The sequence below is a fragment of the Xenopus laevis genome, chromosome 1S (assembly GCF_017654675.1).
Source record: "Xenopus laevis strain J_2021 chromosome 1S, Xenopus_laevis_v10.1, whole genome shotgun sequence".
In the NCBI taxonomy this organism is placed as follows: domain Eukaryota; kingdom Metazoa; phylum Chordata; class Amphibia; order Anura; family Pipidae; genus Xenopus; species Xenopus laevis.
The window spans coordinates 174,029,452-174,051,853 of record NC_054372.1 but is presented as its reverse complement, the minus strand read 5'-3'; the positions used below and the strand labels follow the sequence as shown (position 1 = coordinate 174,051,853).

General features: G+C 40.6%; 1 protein-coding gene across 11 annotated transcripts in view; it reads left to right on the top strand.

Annotated features, from left to right (window-relative positions):
* The window catches only part of lhfpl2.S (LHFPL tetraspan subfamily member 2 S homeolog), an 84,362-nt gene that overhangs the window by 24,944 nt on the left and 37,016 nt on the right, over positions 1–22,402 (top strand). For 4 of the 11 annotated variants that reach the window (XM_018244457.2, XM_041580520.1, XM_018244462.2 and 1 more), the window contains exon 3: positions 15,509–15,575. The exons of 1 other annotated variant lie outside the window; for it this stretch is intronic. The gene's annotated coding sequence lies outside the window, so the exon portion shown is untranslated. Of the gene's footprint in view, positions 1–10,495; positions 10,623–12,830; positions 12,961–15,508; positions 15,576–22,402 lie in introns of all 11 variants that reach the window. 6 more of the 11 variants (XM_018244456.2, XM_018244459.2, XM_041580522.1 and 3 more) reach the window with 3 other exon arrangements.

The window sequence follows — 22,402 nt, the reverse complement described above, 5'->3', positions numbered from 1 at the left end:
GAACTATCAACAGTGAGGATTAAAGATTTTATCTCCAGCTAATGCAAAGATAATATTAGTGTACTTTTCCTTGCAGGGGAAAGGTGGTCGGCTTATTTGTTTTCCTCTTTTTTTTTTTTTTTTTTTTTTTATGATCATTATAGAATTTATTTCTTGTATACTCTTTTAAAGGAAAACTATACTCCCAAAATTAAAACTTAAGCAACAGAGAGCTTATATCAAATAAATTGTCATATTAAAGAATCTTACCAAACTGGAATACAGTATATGTTTAAATAAATCTTGCCCTTTTATATCTCTTGCCTTGAACCCCCATTTTGTGATGGTCTGTGTGCTGCCTCAGAGATCACCTGACCAGAAACACTGCAGCTCTAACTGTAACAGGAAGAAGTGTTGAAGCAAAAGACACAACTCTGTCTGTTAATTGGCTCATGTGACCTAAGAAGTATAGTTTGTTTGGTTTGTTTGTGTGCACCGTGATTAGGGTTGCCACCTTTTTGAAAAATCTTTACTGGCCAGGGAAGGGGGGCGGGTCCACGAGGTGGAGGATCTAAAAATGGGCGGGGCTGTGATGTCACGGGGCGCATAGCGCTGTCACTGGGGGCGTGGCCATGACGTCAATGGGCGGGCCAGAGTCATGGATCGTGGAATAGGTAAGTATTTTTTAGCTATAGAGGGAAGCAAAGGGTGGGCTGAGGGTGCATTGTTGACAGGCCGGGAGTGGTTTGAATGGTGAGGTGATCACAAATTTACCGGCAGCTACATTGCTGTAGCACCTGTAGTTGTTGTGGTGGGACCCTTTTTGCTCAGTGGCTCTCTACTGACAGTGCCCATACTTGTGCTTTATGGTCCACAGTAATGGACATAAATTTCACTTAACTGAACCACACACTGGCAGATCTTTACCCGTTACCCAATGATAATTAAGCCAGAATATATTAAATACAATGATAAATAACTTTCCACTCTTTACATGAATATATAAAGGATGAATGCTTTTACAACAATGGAAAATGTATGCTCTCCAACAAACTAAAGGCACAGATCATCACTTTAGGGTCAGGGCACACGTTAATATTCGGGGAGATTAGTCGCCCGGCGACAAATCTCCTCTTCTTCGGGGCGACTAATCTCCCCGAACTGCCTCGCGCCAGAGCACTTCATTTTCTGAAGTCGTCCCGAAGTTTCCTTGTGAGGCAACTTCGGAAAACGAAGCGCTCTAAGTGCCATCCCGCTGGCGATTTACATTTTAGCCGGCGGGAAGGCAGGGGAGGCAGTTTGGGGAGATTAGTTTGTGCGTGTGCCCTGACCCTGGCATTTTACTTGGCTGCTGATGGGACCCTGGCAAATTGGAAAATCGTTGACCATATACATAAGTTTATGCGCAGATGGAATATCTTTGGCTATTTCGCTATTAGCTTGATTTAAACGTGGCTTGAAAATGAAGAATCGGCTGTATTAAAAGACTATCCACCCACAAATTCATCCCTGAATTTCAGGTTGTCTCTGACACACATGCAGGCAGATGTTTCGTCAAAACCTACCAACTTAATTAACACAATCAGTGTGTATGTGATAGTTTTAACCATTCTGGAGGAGACTGCAGTGAGACACTAAGCCACAAACTGATAACAGAGGGTCAGCATTAGTAGGCAGTATTTGTAGTTTGGGTTGCTAAAATGTAGCATATACTCGGTGTGGAATAGATCTCTCCCAGAAAGCTCTGTGGGAAATAACAGTAGCTGTGTTCACTGATGCTGGAAAAGCCACTACTTAAGTTGGAAATGAGGCATCACCTGTAGAAAATGGTCAAGGTTCTGTTCAGGAAATAGAAATAGAGTGGTTTCTTCTGAGAGAGAGCTGAAGAGAAAAGATAAAAGACTGAATAATACTGGTAATTCACCCAGATTAAGATGGCAGAATAGTACTGAAAAACAGGTTTCTGAGGTATTCGTGCAACCAATGGACCAGTCTGTTCTGGTGTCCGAAGAATGATCTTTACATTGCTTGTTTTCCTGTGTTGGATGAATTGAAAAGTGCCCTGTTCATGGAAACTCTTGCTGTGAATATAATACAGGTACTTACCTGCTTGGAAATTACTTTGGATGTATCTGTCTCTGGAAAAGGTATTGCAACTTCTGCAGTTTGAGTGGATTCTCACAATGGTTATATATCCTTTTTGTCAAGGATTTTCCAGTCGGCCTTGTCCTGTCTGATATTAGAAGAGAAAAGGTAAAATAAAGGAAATGTTTTATACATTGTGAAATACAGAGAATGGGATAGAAGCTATAGTGCTTCACAGCATCTGATGTTTTCATGCTGCTGGATATACTGTTACAGATGCTTGTGATTATATCTTTGCAAACAATTGTCCGGAAAAAAAATTCTGATTTCCAATGGCCACGGAGTAGCGGACGTGGAGTTGGATTTCAGATGATGCCTGTATAATAACTTACATGTGGGTAAGGATATAAACGCAGCCCCTTTAGGAAGTAGTTGGTGGTTTATTCTTTCTTGTACGGATTGCTTTGCTTCAGTGGCCTCGTTTCATCATGAGTCATTGTTTGATAAATCATAATCTAAACCCTGTGGCCTTCTTCCATGACAGTGTGTAATGATTGATGTTCCATTTGCACAGGCGCCTTATCATTTACACATTTCACTATTAACGGTTTCTCTTTCAAAGCCTTTTTATAAAAACATAAACAAATGTCATCATGTTTTGGTAACGGATTGCTGTTTTATGGAGAAGCTGAAATACAGATTTCTGTCGCTGCCTTCGAAAACTCTACCTTCTCGTTTGATATAGGACAGGGCTGTCCAACTTCTGTGGTACTGAGGGACGGAATTTTTCTGGCCAATAATGGAAGCCAGTGTTGACCACTTCCCCTTTTAACCACAACCATGTTATCTCAAGAACTTTTAAGACCATGTCCAGATACACACCAAAAAAACAAATGGTTGGTGCTCACTGCAGGGATATCACTCAGCACTCATATGTGAAAGTTTTAAGTCATACCCTTAAATTTACCATAAACATACCCATAAATCCATATGCTGCCTCTTCTCCCCAGCACATGATTAGGGATGTAGCGAACCGCCGAGTATGTGTTCGCGAACGCCGTTCGCGAACACCGGCAAAAAATGCGAACTGTTCGCGAACTTCGAACATCCGAAAATCGTTCGATTCGAACGATCGAAGGATTTTAATCGTTCGATCGAACGATTTTCGTTCGAATCGAACGAAAATCGTTCGATTTTAGCGATCGAATGGTCGAACGATTTTGACGCGAACGCCTATTGGCGAACGTCGCCCGATGTTCTCGAACTTGCGGCGGACGCGAACAGTCGAAGTTCGCGCGAACTAGTTCGCCGGCGAACAGTTCGCTACATCCCTACACATGATTAAACACCTTAGGGGCCCCTAACAACAATTTACAAATGCTAATAAACCCCCCAGAACAAACCCTCCCAGGCTCATGTCCCACAGGGTATAGAGTAGGGCAGGCAGAATATGGCACACCCTGGGAGCATAGGGCAGGCAGAGTATGACACAAACAGGGAGCATAGGGCAGGCAGAGTATGGCACACCCAGGGAGCATAGGACAGGCAGAGTATGGCACACACAGGGAGTGTAGGTCAGGCAGAGTATGGCACACCCGGGGAGCATAGGGTATGAGTATGACACAAACGGGGAGCAAAGGGCAGGCAGAGTATGACACACACAGGGAGCATAGGGCAGGCAGAGTATGGCACACACAGGGAGCATAGGGCAGACAGAGTATGGCACACACAGGGAGTATAGGAAAGGTAGAGTTTGGTACACACAGGTAGCTTAGGGCAGGCAGAGTATGGCACACAGGGCAACCAGGAGACAGGGAAACCTATCAAGACTCTGATAGACAGTTCAGTGACACAATGCTGGTGCCCCTCCAGCAGTTTGTCTGATGTGTGAACAGAATACCAAGGTGGGCAGTTTGTCTGGGTCTGAGATGTGAACAGTAGAGGGATTTAGGAGTGTGAACAATAGAGGTGTTACATGTGTTAACAATGCAGTGGGGGTTACAGGTGTGATTAATGCAGGATTTAACTGTCTGAATTTGACGTGTAAACAATGCAGTGGCCAGTTACTCTCAGTACTGATACCTTTTAAATCTTACAAAAGGTAAGAAATCACAGCAGGAAGACTTTCATGTGGGGGCCAGATAAAGGGGGGTCGGCCAGTTGGACAACACTGATATAGGATGATGACATAGGACCCTATGTACTTCACCAAAGCGGGCAATAACCAGCATGCATTCTATAGCCAATGTCTTACTGGGAAATTAGTAGCTACTTAGGAATGGGTTCTTTTGTTTCTGATGGGCACGTTATTAAAGATTTCCTGCTCCATGTGAAACAAGCCCAATCTTAGCCAGTTATTCACCTTAAAATTAACTCTTAGTATAATGTAGACAGTGATCTTCTAAAACAGTTTGCTATTGTTCAGTAGCCCTTTATGGAATATCTATTGAATAAAGCTGAAAATAGGTAAAAAGGAATCTGTATATTGGTAAGAAAAGGGTTGTCTGTCCTTCCTGTCATTTTTCTTTATGGAATTTCAGATATTATCTGTTTGCAATGGTCCCACTTAAAGGAACAGTAACATCAAAAAATTAAATTGTTTTAAAGTAATATAAATATAATGCAGTGTTGCCCTGCACTGGTAAAACTGGTGTATTTGCTTCAGAAACACTACTATTGTTTATATAAACAAAACTGCTGTGTAGCAATGGGGGCAGCCATTCAAAGGAGAAAGGGCTCAGGTTACACAGCAAATAGCAGATAAGCTCTCTTGCATAAAAAAGGGCATTAACTCAAGGGATGAAAACATAATTATGCCTCTTTATAGGTCCCTGGTAAGGCCTCATCTGGAGTATGCAGTTCAGTTTTGGACTCCAGTCCTTAAGAGGGATATAAATGAGCTGGAGAGAGTGCAGAGACTAAGTGCAACTAAATTGGTTAGAGGGACGGAAGACTTAAATTATGAGGGTAGACTGTCAAGGTTGGGGTTGTTTTCTCTGGAAAAAAGGCGCTTGCGAGGGGACATGATTACACTTTACAAGTATATTAGAGGACATTATAGACAAATGGCAGGGGACCTTTTTACCCATAAAGTGGATCACCGTACCAGAGGCCACCCCTTTAGACTAGAAGAAAAGAACTTTCATTTGAAGCAACGTAGAGGGTTCTTCACAGTCAGGACAGTGAGGTTGTGGAATGCACTGCCGGGTGATGTTGTGATGCTGATTCAGTTAATGACTATAAGAATGGCTTGGATGATTTTTTGGACAGACATAATATCAAAGGCTATTGTGATACTAAACTCTATAGTTAGTATAGGTATGGGTATATAGAATTTTAATTAAAAGTAGGGAGGGGTGTGTGTATGGATGCTGGGTTTTCATTTGGAGGGGTTGAACTTGATGGACTTTGTCTTTTTTCAACCCAATTTAACTATGTAACTATATGTAACTAACTATGTAACTATAATGGTGTTATCTGTTATCCACTATTTAACCTGTACCATATAGCCTTTTTCAATTTCCGCCATTGCTATTTCGAAATTTATCATGTACTGTCCCTTTCAGAATTCAAATTTGACTATTCGCCACCTTAAATTTGCCGAATTGCCGTTTCCAGAATTATACCGTATTGCAAATATGCATTCGCTCCAACACTCAGTCCTGCAGAACCCCAGCCATTGGTTATCAGTGGGTAATGTCATATCTAGTATGTGCTGTTATAAATGCAACTTTTGTTTGCAAATTCAAAATGTATGGGCAAAGGTACAGATCGTTTTCATTTATTCAGAAAAGCATTGTTTAATTTAATCAGGCTGGGCTTCCTCTTCATCATAAAGCAGTAATAAACATTTCAATATAACATTCTTTCCATGATTGTAAAAGACAAAGTCTCAGCCAATGCTTGCAGAAACGTTATTTCGCAGAATGCTTCTAATAAAATTCTATACCCAAAAAATTACACATTTATGAAGGACTGGATGTAATTTCAGGCTTCCACTTGGAAGCTCTGAATTCAGTGTCATTATTTTATGTTTTTTTTATTATTTTACATTTTTTTTTTAATAAATTCGAAAAATTAGTAGTAGTTTTTTTTTTTTTTTAAATGACAGTATAAAGTATTTATATTTTAGCAAAAAGCACCTTGTTGGACTAAGCTAGAAAAATATGCCCATAAGAGTTATGTTTGGTACCTGTGTGGTCATGTATGTTTAGGGTTGCCACCTTTTTTGGGGCTGGAAAACGGGCAGCGGGGGGATGACATAGGGGGTGGGACCGGTGATGTCAGGGGGTGGGACTGATAATGTGGCAATCAGCAATTGGTTGATTGCCATGCCATTATTTTCAGTGTGCTGTCCAGATTTCCAAATTAGGAAGGTTTCACTCGGACAGTCCTTCCAAATACTGGGCTGTCCATTTGAAGTCTGGACAGGTGGCAACCCTATGTTTGTTGCATAGTTCCCAACTGAGTGTTAGCCTTTCTGTTAATATTATTTTTTAGGAGTTAATATAGGAAGGCAGCTGCAAGCAGGGTTGCAGTAAAATTAAATTAAAGGTATTTGCATAAAGACTCACTCCATGCACTTCAGTATAGTTGTGCCAAGGGCCATTGCATCTGTCCTGCTTCTTCTGAATTTGTTGACAAAATGTAACTGTGGAGCTATCACCTTCCTGAACATAGTGCTAATTCCAAGGTTCCCAATGTGCACTGCTTTTTAAATTTGCAAATATCATTTTAACGCCAACTCCCAACTTTGAATATGTAAGCTTCAACTTGCAATTATTGCTACCACAAGCACATGAAACTGCATTTGTTTTAAAGGGGTGGTTCACTTTAAGTATGTTCTAGAATGACCAATTCTAAGCAACTTTTTAATTGGCATTTATTTTAATTTTTGTCATCGTTTTTGAATTATTTGCCTTTTTCCGCTGACTCTAAAAAACAAATGCTCTGTAAGACTACAAATGTATCGCTATCTTTACTTTATATTACTTATCTTTCTATTCAGACCTCTCCTATTCATATTCCAGTCTCTTTTTCAAGTCAATGCATTGTTGCTAGGGTGACTTGGGCCCTAGCAACCAGATTGCTGAAACTGCAAACTGGAGAGCTGCTGCATAAACAGCTAAAATGACTCAAAAACCACAAATAAAAAAAAAGAAAAACAATTGTAAATTGTTTCAGAATATCACTCTTTGTATTAAAAGTTGACTTAAAGATGGCCAACCCATTTAAAACATCTGAACTCCACACACAACCAACATTACACTTGAAACTATAGCAAAACACTGTATTGTGGGTAAATAAACATTTACTCTCCACACTTCACTTGCTTTCACAAATGGCTTTTAATTATACACCACTGACACATTTGGCTGCGCTTTACTGAAATGATAGGGGACCATTTGGGCAAACTGCTCGCTTACCCCCGACCTGTTGTCTGCGAAAAACCAGGCGTTACATCACTTTTTCAACAGAAATTACTTTACTCGGAAATTACATCACATGGGACCCTATTCCGCTACCACAAACTCAGGAGAGGGTAGGAGGGACCAGTCCTGCAATATAGCCGGGTACCCAAACGGGTTATCTGCAGACTACAGACAGTCAGGTACTCAAAAATTTCTGCCCAAAACCCGACCACTTTTCGGGTATTCCGTGGGTACCCGACCCAGTGCAGGACTCTACCAACAAGGCCCCAGAGTAGGAGGAGGTAGGAAGCAGTAGCTGATGGATTATAGTAGCATTTTTTGCAGGAATTAGACTGGTGTCAGTTTGTGCTTTTAATACTTCCCAATAACTAGCAATATATTCTTATTTGGCTACTGAGAGTGTTTAAGAAACAACATCGTCTATATCACTGCGCTCCCTCTCTCTCCTTCTATGATGAATAGAAACTTGTCCTTTTCTTTAAAAAATATATAAATAAAGTATTGAATTAATTACATAAACTACCATTCCGAACAAACTGACACCGAGGTTGCTAACCCGTCCACGTTTGTGAGTTCTGAGGCCCAGAAGGGTTCTCCAGTTTGTGGAAAACAAACTTTGTGTCACACATCAGCTCCAGCTTGGGAATCCGGTGGGAAGGAAACTCTCCTGCGAAGGGGCCTATATAGCTTTTGACATTAGAAACTTGTCAATGTCCTATACAACTTCATGACCTATTCTTTCAAAATAGTCTTCGACTACCTTTCATGGTTGATTGAATTTTAACACCACTTCCTTTATAGTCATCTGGAAGCCATTAGGAGGCAAACTGGCTTTTACGTAATTGATAATTGTGGTTTTCATGAATTTGGGTTGGCTGTGGTGTCCTGGTTACTGAAGATCCTTTTCAATTGGTAAAAACAACTCTTTGACCTTTTTCTTTACACAGTATCGTTTATTCTTTGGGAGGAAGAAATTATGATTAGAATAATCTAGCGAAGGCATTTGTGCCTAATTAAAATAAGAATATTGTGGGAATTACATCTTTAAATGTGCAAGTCATTTCACACGCTTCATTTTATGGTTTGCAGAGTCATAAACTTCATATTGGAAACCCACCTTTGTATATTATTCTTAGCTCCAACTATCCTTAATAAGGCTGTTCACCTTCCAAACACTTTTTTCATTTCAATTGTTTTCAGATTGTTCCCCAGAAATAAAGACTTTTTTTTCAATTACTTTCCATTTTTTTATTTTTTAAATTTTTTTCAAAATCTAAGTTTAAAGTTTAATGTCTAGTGTTTTTCTTTCAGCTCAGTAATTCAGGCGCATACTCTGAATGGTGACAATTTTGCAACATTTAGTTGATACAATTAGTTGATACATTTTGTCACCAGTATTCGTGGAATATTAGTAATTATTATATCAATTGTAACAGTTGACTTTAGGGCAGAGACTGATGCTGCGATTCAGGGAGATTAGTCACCCGCCGACAAATCTCCTCTTCTTCGGGAGTCTAATCTTCCAAACTGCCTCCCATGCCTTCACGCTGGCTAAAATTCGCTTTTAGGGACTCTGCTCAGCAGGACCGAAGATAAGAAATGTATCAACTAAATGTATAAATTTAGAACAGTTTACAGGGTCGGTGACCCCCCCCCCGAGCTTCTCTAGAAAAAATTTAACTTTACACTTCAATATTACAAAAAAAGGCCTTTATTTCTGGTGAACCAACTAGGTTTTTGAAGGTGAACAACCCCTTTAAAAGTTTCCACCCACTTACAAGTTTTTGCTTGTCACATAGTTAAATCAGGTTGAAAAAAGACAAAGTCCATCAAGTTCAATCCCCCAAATGAAACCCAGCAAGAGAAAACGCAACTAGTTATTAGGCCTTTGTCAACTTTATGCAGATTGTGTGAGTGTCTCTGGCATTCTAGACTTTCACCATGAATACATCCAAATAATCTTGCTTCAGCATCTTATACAAGAAATTAACCACTTGAACCAGGTTTGTAAAAACATCTATTATTATTGGTCTTCATTTATATAATGCTGATTTATTCCACAGCGCTATACAGAGATTATGCATTATTTTATCAGTCCCTGTCCCAGTTTACTATCACTTAACTATGGTTAACTTTATCTACATGATGTTCAATAGGCTACATTGCTGAAGGACTTTTTGCAGGGTTCAGAAAAATTATAATTACTGCGGGGGGGCTAAATGATTACAATCAGGCTTGGAATTGTGGAAAGGCCACCAAGGCCCAGGTCTATGGCGGCAGGATTTAAGGGGGACGGCATGCTGCCCCACCACACACACATTGGTTCAGAAACACTGGGGATGCGCAGGAGATACAAGTTTTTTTAATTTCCTGTGCCCCAATCCCCATTGCTCCAGTCCCAATGATGAGAATTTAAGTGAATAAAAGGGGTTGACGAACAACAACTGGCCTAGGGGTGCCCGCTATGTAAATCCGGCCCTGATGATAATTGCTTAACTGATACCCCAGGCCAGTGCTCCTTTTTTAGGGCAGAGAAACACGCTCAGATTCAGGGAGATTTAGTCGCCCGGGAATAAATTGCCTCTTCTTTGGGGCGACTAATCTCCCCGAACTGCCTCCCGCCGACTAGAATCGATGGGAACGGGATGGCACTTGGAGCTCTTCTTTTTCCGAAGTTTCCTCGTGAGGCAACTTTGGGCGTCTTCGGAAAACGAAGTGCACCGATTGCCATCCCGCCGCCGATTTACATTCTAGCCGGCAGGAGGTAGTTCAGGGAGATTAGTCGCATCGAAGAAGAGGCGACTGATCTCCCAGAATCTGAGCGTGTGTCTCTCTCTGCCCTTAGAAGAAAATTGCACCGGTCTGGGGTGCTTCTGAGCGAGCACCATGGAGAGATGATCTTCTGTTCTTCCTTCCTTGCTCCGGGTGTTCACATGCAGGGGAGTGAAAATTTGAATTTTAAGGCAACTTTTTACTCAACTGTGTATGCTTTTTCCCAGGGCCATTGAATAATGTGAATAACAGGATTGCACCGCGGTGCATGCTGAGAAGTTCCATGGGCCGGGGACGTTTTTAGAAGCATTGGGGGGGTCTAAATTTTCATCTCCTTTAAAGCAACGGACAGTGGTGGGTAATAACATTTTTTCATGTGATGCAATTTCTTTTTCCAAATCAAATTTAAATTTGCAAATTTGAGTTTGAATCCATTACAGCACCAGTTTTTTTTGTGTGGAGCATTTGGTACTTAACCAAACTACTCCATTACAGATTCAGTGCATCCCTAGCATGATTACTGCAGTTCTGAACATATAATGGCACCAATATCACTGTCTAATTAATACTAAAAGATCCTTTTTCAAAAACAAAAGAAAGGCTTACAGCAGTTATAACTGTATAGATACCCAGTCACAATGCAGAAATTGGCAGGTTCAGTTTACAGATTACTGCTGCTCTTAAATTACTTTAGCAACCTCAGTTTATTATTCAGAAATCAGCCTTGTCAAGAAACATGCCGATGTAGTGGAACTTGCTACATCTGATAGAGCAGCACTAGGTACCTAATTGCTTTTGTGGCCCAATTAAAGCAATTCAAAATGTTAGATATTGGCCTTCATTGAATTATGTTATGTGGACCATTTAATCTGAGTGATCCAAAATTGATTGGAGCTTCTTTATTGCACATGACGTCATTCTGACATCTTGGTGTTGAATGTTATTACCTTGGATCTTCACTGGAGACTAGTCACATGCCTTCTGATTGGTGGCATCATTACTTAAACATCTAGTGCTGGCACTTTAGAAATAGTTAGAATAGATGGGCAGTGAGTCTGGCGCCCCTGTATGTCACTACAGATCATGGCATTTACCAGGAACGAAACAAAACTTGCCACGTTTGCAGTGGAACATGCAGTGCAGTAAATTGCTGTTTAAAGAGGAGATCTTAGACGGAAACTAGGCATCCAGGCAGTTCTTTTTGTGTGATCTAGTGCACAGCTTGTCTGTTTGTGTAGTGTTATAAGAGCGTGACTAATATTCCATTGGTCTTTGGCATACGGTATCATTGCATTGTCATTAAAAGTAACATGGTCTACTGACTTCAGGTTTCTAGTCTTTCGCAACTTTCAGTATGATGAACAGCAACGTATAGAGGAAATCCACGGCAGAGTTACTGTAGTTAAAGGCAACTCCGAAATAAAAGTGTACATTCTTTATAAACTAAGATTTCTGCTTCATTTAGTTAAGCAGGTTTAGTTATTTATTTGGCTGAATGTAGGGACTACATAACATGTTAACCTTGATTCATATATTATGAAAGGATATGACTCAGATCAGTTATTAATAATGCTAAGAACAAAGTCTTTGTTGCTTGGTAAAGCTATACAGGTATAAGACCTGTATTCCGGAATGCTCTGCACCTGGGGTTTTCTAGATAAAGTGGTATTTCCGTAATTTTAGATCTTCATACGTTGCCTACAATGTTTTTATCAGCCTTCTAAAAATGCAGCTTTATCACTTGCTTCACTGATGATAATCCAGCTTCCTCCCTGAATTCAACTTAATGTGTAAAGGGAGATTCACAAGAAACACAAGATTTAGTTGCAGGGCGAACTCTTGCTAGTTTATTAATGCGGATGTGTAACGTTTTGGGGGCAACCTAAAGGTACTATTATGGGTGTGCAACTGCTTCTCATGTTTGTCTAAGGACAACCTGCCAGCCGTCAATCAGGCTTAGAAAGGTTTTGTGGGAAAGTCTGATTTTGGACTCTAAACAGTGATTTCTCTTGAAAGGGGTATTTGCTTTTAGAATTAAAGGAGAACTAAAACTTAAAAATGAATATGGCTAAAAATGCCATATTTAATATACTCTTGGAAAGAGCCTCTCAACAGCTGCTCAGAGCTGTTGCAGACAAAGCGTAGGGGTCTTCTTAAATGTCCAAGCAGAAAATGAGGTTGGCCTGTAACATAAGCTGATGCTACAGGGCTGAGTATTAAATTCTGATGCTAGTTGCACTGGTTTCTGTGCTGCCATGTAGTAATTATCTGTATTAACTACTAATCAGCCTTATACTGTGACATGTTCTATTCTAAGTGTACTGTATATTGTGAGTGGGTCCCTAAGCTCAGTAAGTAACAGCAGCACAGAGCATGTGCAGTGAATCAGCAGAAGAAGATGGGGAGCTACTGGGGCATCTTTGGAGACACAGACCTTTCCTGCCCAAGGGTTGTGGTTACCTTGGGCTGGTACAGAACCCCAAAACATAATGTACAACATTTCTGCCCTACTTCTTTAGGTAGGCTTTAGTTCTACTTTAAGCTATTTTTTCTGTTTTACAGATGCAAAATTCAACGCAACATGGCATCCTGGGTGACAGAGCCTCTGGCTGTTGTGGGCCACCAATTTTATACCTGCAGCCCCGGGCTTAGAGGTGCCTTGCACTTTGTCTTCTAGTTATCTGCGCTGAAGGTGGGTTTAACTCCCATGTTCATGCCCTTCCTCATGCTTGCATAGTTTAAGGCTAATAGTGCAACAGCAGTCAAAACACCCCCCTGTCCTCTTGTCACTTCTCATATTAAGATGTAAAGTGTTGGGAGTCAATGTTGGGGAATTGCACCTGTGCCCATAAGTTTCAAGATACACCTCCGACAATTTATGAATTGTTCTGTGAGAAGATACAGATGAGGAAAAGAGCATGTGAAGTATCTTGAAAGACACTTCTGTGTTTGTATCTTAATGAAGTGAGAGAGGCTGGTCTCCCCTCTAATGATTATTTTGAAGAATGGCTTTTTAGGGCTTGTCAGATGCAGTTAATCTATCGGCAAAGACATGAGGTACTATCCTGGCACAGTACTGAAGTGTAACACAGGTATGCGACTTGTTATCCAGAATGCTTGGGGCCTGGGGTTTTACGGATAATTGATCTTATCACATTAAACATTAAATAAACCCAATAAGGAATAATTATATCTTAGTTTAGATCAAGTACAAGGCACTGTTTTATTATTACAAAAGAAAACGGAAATAAATTTTAACATTTTTAATTATTTGATTAAAATGGAGTCTATATGAGCTGGCCTTCCCCTAATTCTGAGCCTGCTGAATAAGATATTTCTGGATAAAGGATCCCATACCCGTAAAGAGATTTCACTGTATATGTTACAAACACACACACAGAGAATGTATAATATCATGTAGTCATTACCAGAATGCATTTTGTTTATCCTTATCTGGTACATATCTGTTGAAGGAGCAGAGTCCTTGCGTGCGGTTTTTGGCTCCTTCAGAAAGGAAATCTCTTTTCCATTCAGACTACAGGCTTCAGCTGTAACTGAACCTCTTTAATGAGATGTTTGCGAATTCCATATTGGTTTCAGCAATCTGTATACAATCAGGCTACTGATTCGGAATGAAACGTGGCACAACCGTCATCCAGAATAAGAAAATAATTTGTGCAATAAATTCAGGGGTCAAAGACAACAGAGCATGTTCATTTCTGTGCAACTAATATTAATCCTTTGCAATGTGGGGAATATGAGCAAGTTAATGTCTAAAATATTACATTGTGCTCTGCAAGGAAGATCTTTTTTAAAAGATAAAGTGGGGCACAACGAGGGTGTAACCATTTTTATATAGATAGATAATGCATTGGAACCTTCTCCAAGGCTTCTAGTTCAACTTGCCAGTAAGAACTAAGTCTGAAGGTGGCCATAGACGTTATAATTACGATCTTTCCTGGAAAAGATCTTTCCAAGAATGATCGTCATTTTAAAGGAGAAGGAAAGCTACAGAGACATTTTATTGCGAATAGATTAGCTGCAATACTGCCAGCTAGAATGATATATTTATTCTGTAGAAAATTTTACCATACCTTGAGTATTAGCGATGCACCGAATCCACTATTTTGGATTCGGCCGAACCCCTGAATCCTTCGCTAAAGATTCGTCCGAATCCGAATCATAATTTGCATATGCAAATTAGGGGTGGGAAGGGGAAAACATTTTTTTCCTTCCTTGTTTTGTGACAGTCACCGGATTCTGATTCGGTTCGGCCAGGCAAAAGGATTTGGCCGATTCCCCAACAGAAATGCAGTGTTTAATTTGTCAGAGGACTCAGAGCAGCATTACTTTGAGGGATTACTGGTATATTTAGGTGGACCTTTCTGATAATACTTGGTTAGTTTTAACCTTTCCCTCTCCTTTAATACACATGTGTAGTGCTGAATCCTCAGATATACAGGTAGAAACAATAGAATTCCACTTATCTGACGATTCAGCAATAACAATGGGCGACGTTCGGGAGCCTTCAAAGGTGCACGATCAAAGTTTTCCGGCCAGCCCAAACGACAGGCTGACTGTTATCCAAGTCTTCTGCCGATAACAGTCAGCTAGTCTCCCACCATACATGCACCAAATACCGTACACAAATTTGTTTTGATACGATATTTGATACGATATTATTGGTGCGTCTATGGCCACCTTTAGGGTCTGGCCACACGAGCAGATTCGGGGAGATTAGTCGCTCCAGCGACAAATCTACTCTTCTTCGGGGCGACAATCTCTCCGAACTGCCTTTCACCTGCCCTCTGATGGCTAAAATGAAAATCGCCTGCGGCAATGCACACACAGCGCTTCCTTTTTTTGAAGTCGCCCGAAGTTGACTCACGAAGAAACTTTGGGCAACTTCCGGAAAAAGAGCACCACATGTGCATTGCCGCAGGTGATTTACATTTTAGCCGGCGGAGGGCAGCGGGAAGGCAGTTCGGGGAGATTGTCGCCCTGAAGAAGAGGAGATTTGTCGCTGGGGCAACTAATATCCCCAAATTTGCTCGTATGGACTGACCCTTAGAGAGAACTTTAGCCCACACAAGGTTATTTGATAAAGAAAATCTAGTTTGCAAAACCAACTGGAAAGAATTGTTTCATATGTTTTGTATTTAATAGTGAAATGTACCACTCATTTGAATTAGATTTGTTTTCCTTGAGTGTATGAATAATCATCTTCCCTTGTCTTTCAGTGACAACCAGTATCCCTGACACGTCTTTCCTTTATGCCGCATAAAGAACGATGTTGGAATGTGACAGGTAGGTTAGTGTGACAGTTTGATGCTCTTTTAAAGTGGTCACTGCATATTCACATTGATTATCTCATTGGGTCTATATGTGTTTAAGGCAAACTGTCAGTTACCAATATTATTCGCTATTAAAGTGGAGCGTAATATGCACTGTTATTCATAGGGTTGAGTGTTGGTAGGGTATTTATCTTCAATTTCTACAGGGCCTGATTCCATGTTGAATATACAAGCCAGTGCCCATTGGGCAATCTTGGGGTTGCGTGATTTTAAACTGACCATAGATGCACAGATATAGTTGTGCGAAATTGATTTTCGGACTGTTTGTGGTTGGACAAGAAATTTTTTGTCAGATAACAATAATATCTTTACTTGTATTGCCGGTCTGACGATATCCATGGGTGACTGTTACTACTATTTCCCGGACATAACTTTTGTACGATTGGTGTCTGTCAATTAATGGCCAGAACGTCGTCTGATTTGTTATTTTTTAATCCTATAATTTAAGACGCAACAATCTAACTGGTAATTTAGATTGTTACATTAAAACGAACGCCATCTGAAGGAATAAAATCTGAATCCCTAGCACCAGATTTTTATATGAATAAAAGTATTGGCTGCTGCCATTTTGTTTCTTAAGACATGAGATGGGGTCACCCTCCTGTATGCTTATTTTACTTGCACTCTGAGCAGGTGGAGTTGGGGTGCATCTGCAGAGAAACCGAGTTAACAAGATAGCAGCCGTCTATCACCTACAGTTTGTTCCACTGGCATTGGAGAACCCTTTGTAGAGGGCTACTGTGCGCATGTCCAGGCACTTTGACTTTGTTTTAATATATGTGGAATTATATGAACCCATGTTTCCTAACTTCACCTTGCCACATGGTACAGCAGGGTTTTCTCTGTGTTTACTGTAACTGTCTGTTTTACAAATCCCCACACCCCCTCGCTACAAACATCACTATGAATCAAACTTTAAAGGGATACTGTCATGGGAAAAAAACATTTTTTCAAAATAAATCAGTTAATAGTGCTGCTCCAGCAGAATTCTGCACTGAAATCCATTTCTCAAAAGAGCAAACTGATTTTTTATATTCAATTTTGAAATCTGACATGGGGCTAGACATTTTGTCAATTTCCCAGCTGCCCCTGGTCATGTGACCTATGCCTGCACTTTAGGAGAGACATGCTTTCTGGCAGGCTGCTGTTTTTCCTTCTCAATGTAACTGAATGTGTCTCAGTGTTTTTACTATTGAGTGTTGTTCTTAGATCTACCAGGCAGCTGTTATCTTGTGTTAGGGAGCTGCTATCTGGTTACCTTCCCATTGTTCTTTTGTTTGGCTGCTGGGGGGAAAAAGGGAGGGGGTGATATCACTCCAACTTGCAGTACAGCAGTAAAGAGTGATTGAAGTTTATCAGAGCACAAGTCACATGACTTGGGGCAGCTGGGGAATTGACAAAATGTCTAGCCCCATGTCAGATTTCAAAATTGAATATAAAAAAATCTGTTTGCTCTTTTGAGAAATGGATTTCAGTGCAGAATTCTGCTGGAGCAGCACTATTAACTGATTCATTTTGAAAAAAATTTTTTTCCCCATGACAGTATCCCTTTAAGGGCATTATAAACATACATGCAATTACACAACCAAGAACCAATATGGCTTAAATGTCCATTGTCCAATACACAAATCGGGCTATCTGCATCTTTCCTTGACCAGTTGTGTGTCTCTGCCTCTTTGATTCATATGCTGGACCATACATTGCCATTTACTTAATGTGCTTTGTTTGTAATCTATACATTCCACTTAAATTAGAATACTTTTGTTTTTCCTAAGCTTGTGAGTGCAAGTTTAATGTGCAGGTATACAATCTATTATACAGAGTTCTGGAGACCTGGACTTTTCCAGATAGGGGATCTTTATGTAATTTGGATCTCCATTTCATAAGACTGCTAACAATTATTTAGGATGGTTTTGCAGCCAATATGGTCTCATGCAGCTTAGTTGCTATCAAGTACAAGGTATTTATAATTACAGGGGAAAAGGAAATCATTTTTAAAAATTAGAATCATTTGCTTCAAATGGAATCTATGTCAAAGCACCACAAGGTGCCAAGTGAGCTTTCCCAACAGTCGTCATGGTTGAACATTGCTGTGTTTCGGGTACATGTGCCATTCTTACTTGTGGGACGCTGGGGTAATCAAGGCCAAACGAATGAGCTCAGGATCTGACCAGTGTCCAGCCCTCTGGCCGGTTTATGTAAACTCCAGCTCTCGCTAGCCATTCCTCAGTTCATCAGAAGAGATCAACATGGTGTTGAACGTCTACCAGAAAATGACACAAAATACCTCCTCTCCTTTCCCAGTGCCAGCACAGGTGCCAAGAGCTGGAAGGCTGGCAGTTAGCAGCGGGTGCCATGCTGCAGACATTACAGCATGCCTGACACATGAAAGGCAGGGGTTGGCTGAAGAAGGCTGCAGGCTGTTAGCCAGGGAAGCTGCGCAACTTTTTTTTTTTTCCCTGAATAGATAAGAGGAACAAAGCAGAACGATAGCATTGTTTGTCCAGTTGCGGATGTTCTGCAGATGATTGTTTATTTAAGTGGTTTTTCCCTATGAATCACCATTTATACAAGGCAATATTTTCATTTGTCTCTGTGCAAGACTAATAAGATTCCTCATGTCCCAAAAGTATTTAGCCAGTAGTTATCCAACTGAAAGACTTATTAACCCTGACTTTCTAAAACGTCTGAGAGATGCACTTAATATCTATTACAAGTAGTAAGTGTTAGTTGGAATACATATCCAGACAACAGGAGAGTGACTTGGGCAGGGAAGAGCAACTTTAAGCAACTACAATACCCTCTCCTTCCTTATCCTTCCACTGTTGGAGGTGGTAAGTCAATTAAGGCCCTACTCTACAGGCAGAGACAGAACTAGGTGGGGGCGGGCCGTGCAGCCGGGCTCCGCCCCCACCTTCTTCCATGTGGCACTGCAGTGGGCGCGTAACTACAGGGGGGCCCTGCTGGGGTGTGGGCCCTGGCCCAATTGCACCCCCTGCTCCCCTGGTACTTACGCCACTGTCTACAGGTCTGATGTACAGACATGGGTGCTAAATTGCACATGTGCAGTTGCAAATAGCAACCAATCAAATGTTGGTTTGGAACAGCCTATTATAAGCTTCAGAGCAAATACCTGAGTGGATGTTGCTGGCCATTGTATTTGTACATTTTAGCATCTTTAGGGGGCCTTTATCATACATGGGGCATGGTGGAGATTGGGAAAAAAATGGTGCAAGCTACCCAGGTCCAAAGTGGAGAGCAAAGACAAACAACTAGAGTGTTGCCTGCATTTGGCAGGGCTGTATTTATAAGCGGGAAGCACTTGGACATTATTTGACTCTATTAATTGGGCTATAGTTCTTTCTTCTATCAGTTAAAATTAAATGCCATCTCCAGTGAGATAAGGTCCACAATTGCTAAAACCAGTGAAATACTGTATTTATCTGATTGTGTTGAAAAAAAGGAATAAAATAATGTATCTAAGACAAATAATTATCCTTGTTTGCTCTTATAAGGCAAACACACAATCAGTTCTTACAATGACCTATGTGTTTTTGTTTTTTTTCTACTGATGTAATTAAGTGGCAGACAAACCGCCAATCCTCAGCCATCCACCGTCTATTCCTGCCACACGTCAGCACTGCCCGATAGATGCTGTGCCTGTCCGTGTTCAGAAAACACAGGGAGAAGGGATCGGCACTTTCTTGACAGAGAAACTGGGGTATATTTATCAAAGAGTGAAGTTACGCTTGCCACAGTCTGCTAGAGTGAAATTTTGGCACTATCCATTTCTATGGGATTTTGAAAGGCGGATTTATCAAAGGATGAACTTTCACATTTTCACATTCACCCATTGATATATATATATATATCCCATAGAAATGTGTGGAGAGTGGTGGATTTTCACTCAAGAGGACTGTGGCGATCTCTAACTTCACTCTTTGATAAATATACCCCATTGTTCCATGCAACATAAGCCTTAAGTTAAAAATTATTGGGAGGCAAAATATAATAATATAAACATACAATATAAAAGCATGAGAGTTATTGTGCACTCCTTGTCCATCAAGTGCATTAGCCCTGGTGCAATGAGTGGAACAAATACATTATTAATTTAAAAGTCTAGTCCTGGTTAATGCAAAGACAATGACATTTCCAAATAGAGAACTTGACAGACTTTTTGGCACAATACGATGCATCAGATGATGTGAGTTAGTTTTTCCACTTCTGCATTTTCCATTCCCCCCCCCCCCCCACTCTCTTCTCACTAAATTTCTCGTGATGTGCGTTTGTACAGCCAGGCATTTTTCTCCATCTCGGCTTTCTTCACTTCAATTTGCTGAAGCAGCACAGAGTGAAAACCATATGCCAGAAGTCTAAAATAATCCACATGGCCCATGCCAATTCTTCATTTGACCAAACAATAACCTCTAATTCCTCAAAGGAAGTTTTTGTGTTATTTTTTTATTCTAAAAATGTTTTTTTTTTTTTATATATCCTTCCAGTAATCGTTAGTCTTAATTTTTATTTTTTTTGTTATGTATGTCAGTTCTTGCAAGTTTATAAAAGGGGCAGACAGCAGCCAATATTAACATAGACGCAACTCCTTCTGCTTTATTCTGAGAGTGGAAAGAGTTGGGCCGAACTAGTAAGATGTGGACAAGCACCTGATAATGCCTTAAAGCCTTACTGCCCTATTGGTCATCCTAAATCCTGACCACGATGCGGGTCTTCACAAACCAACAATTCACTGTTTTTTATGAGAGTAAAGTTGGACATACACGGGCCGATAAAAGCTGCCGACAGACCGAGTCGGCAGCTTATTGGCCCGTGTATGGGGCCCCCCACCGGGCTTCCCAGATCGAGATCTGGTCAAAAGTCGGCCAGATCTCGATCGGATGGGACTAAAAATCCCGTCGGATTGCGGGCATATCTGTTCGTTGATGCGGTCCCGCTATCCGACCGCCCGTAAAGCCACCGTTAGGATTGGATCGTTGGGCCCTAGGGCCCACGATTGGATCAGCCCGATATTGCCCACCTCAAGGTGGGCATATCGGGGGGGGCAATGCTCGTTTGGCGACATCGCCAAACGAGCGGATCTCTCCGTGTATGGCCACCCTAAGGAGGAAACCACAAAGAAGTACCAAGATTATACTCTTCCTCGATATTATGGGGCTTCAGAATTCCCCCATGTTGCTTTCCTGAAAACATGACCAGACTCTCTTTTATTAAGCAGTTGTGCCACCCATGAAGGGATCCCTATTTTCTGCCAAGGAAATCAATTATCCTCTATTTAAAGGAGTAATTCACCCTCAAATTAACTTTTACTGTGATGTAGACCTTGTTATTCTGAGTCAATTTGCAATTGGCCTTACTGTTTTATTTTTTCAAGTTTTATCAGTTATTTAGATTTTATTTCAGCAGCTCTCCAGTATCTGGTTGCTAGGATATTATTTGTCCTAGCAACCAGGCCGTGCTCTCTGAACCCTATTTTAAACTTGAAAGAACTTGAAAGATGAAAAAATAAATACATCTAAGAAACATTAAATAATGAAGACCAACTGCAAAGCTGCTAGGATAGGACATTCTATACATTAACTGAATAGGTGAACAACCCTTTAATACAGCGCTCTTCTAAATAAATATTGTGATGAAAAAAACGGAGAAATCGCATAATGCCTATATCCTATATATTTCCTAATGTTGATATATATATATATATATTTGAATAGTAATTTGAGAAAATATTGGTTTCTTCTCATGGCAATATTTTTTCTATTTATCAATAGTTATAGTTGGTACAAAATGTTTTTCTCAACTTTTTTTTATGTAAGAAGTTAATTTAAAAACATTTTTAAAGACTATTATGATCAAAGAAATTGTTTTAGGGTAGAACTTCATGTTGCCTGTGGACCCGACACGTAGTGATGCGACTAAACGCATGCAACGTGTCGGATGTTTTACAGAAAACGGAAGTGAAGGAGAAATTGCAGGTAACAACTACATTGATCTGACTGGATGAAAACGCACGCTGCGTCGTATGCGTTTAGTCGCATTGCGCCGTGTCAAGTCCACGCGCACCATGAAGTCCTACCCTTAGGCATTATTTTTCAGCATATTTCCTCTCTGGTGCTATAGTTCCAGTACTTTTGGACCATGTGAATTTCTCTGCATAATTAAGGCAGGGACAATTAATGGTGCCAGGAAAGGGCATTTTAACCTGTGCCAGCTGACCCTGCCCGTGTTGGTGTTTAACAAGTGTTGGGGCACGGTTGTGCCAACAGATCTTCTAACCCTGGCATACAATGAAACAATAAGATTGTCATCCCATTTTAACTCTTAAAGGGAACCTTTTGTGATTCATTTTACAAGCGGATTTGGGGTTTATCTAATGAGGGTGGAACTTTTTCAAGTGATTCCAAAACATCTGTTGAATTGAAGAGCAATTACTTACTATATCTGAGCTAGTAAATGTTTCCATGCCTTGTTCCTGGGGAAATGGATGTGGGAGGCTGTGTAGGAGGCATTACAGTTCCCATTGTATTATCCGTTGGAAGTCTTACTGTACAAATAGCCATAAACCAAAGATATACTGTATGTAAGAACAGGAGCCTTCAGTGGGTGCTGTGCATATATATTTTTTAAAGACCATTGACTTTGATGGAAACAAATTGGTCCTTGTTCCAGTGGGCTATGGCACAGTAGACCTTTTTATTAGGGGTATCAGTGATTGAGATATGTGTGACTTATCCATCAGTCATCTTTATATCAATGGAAACT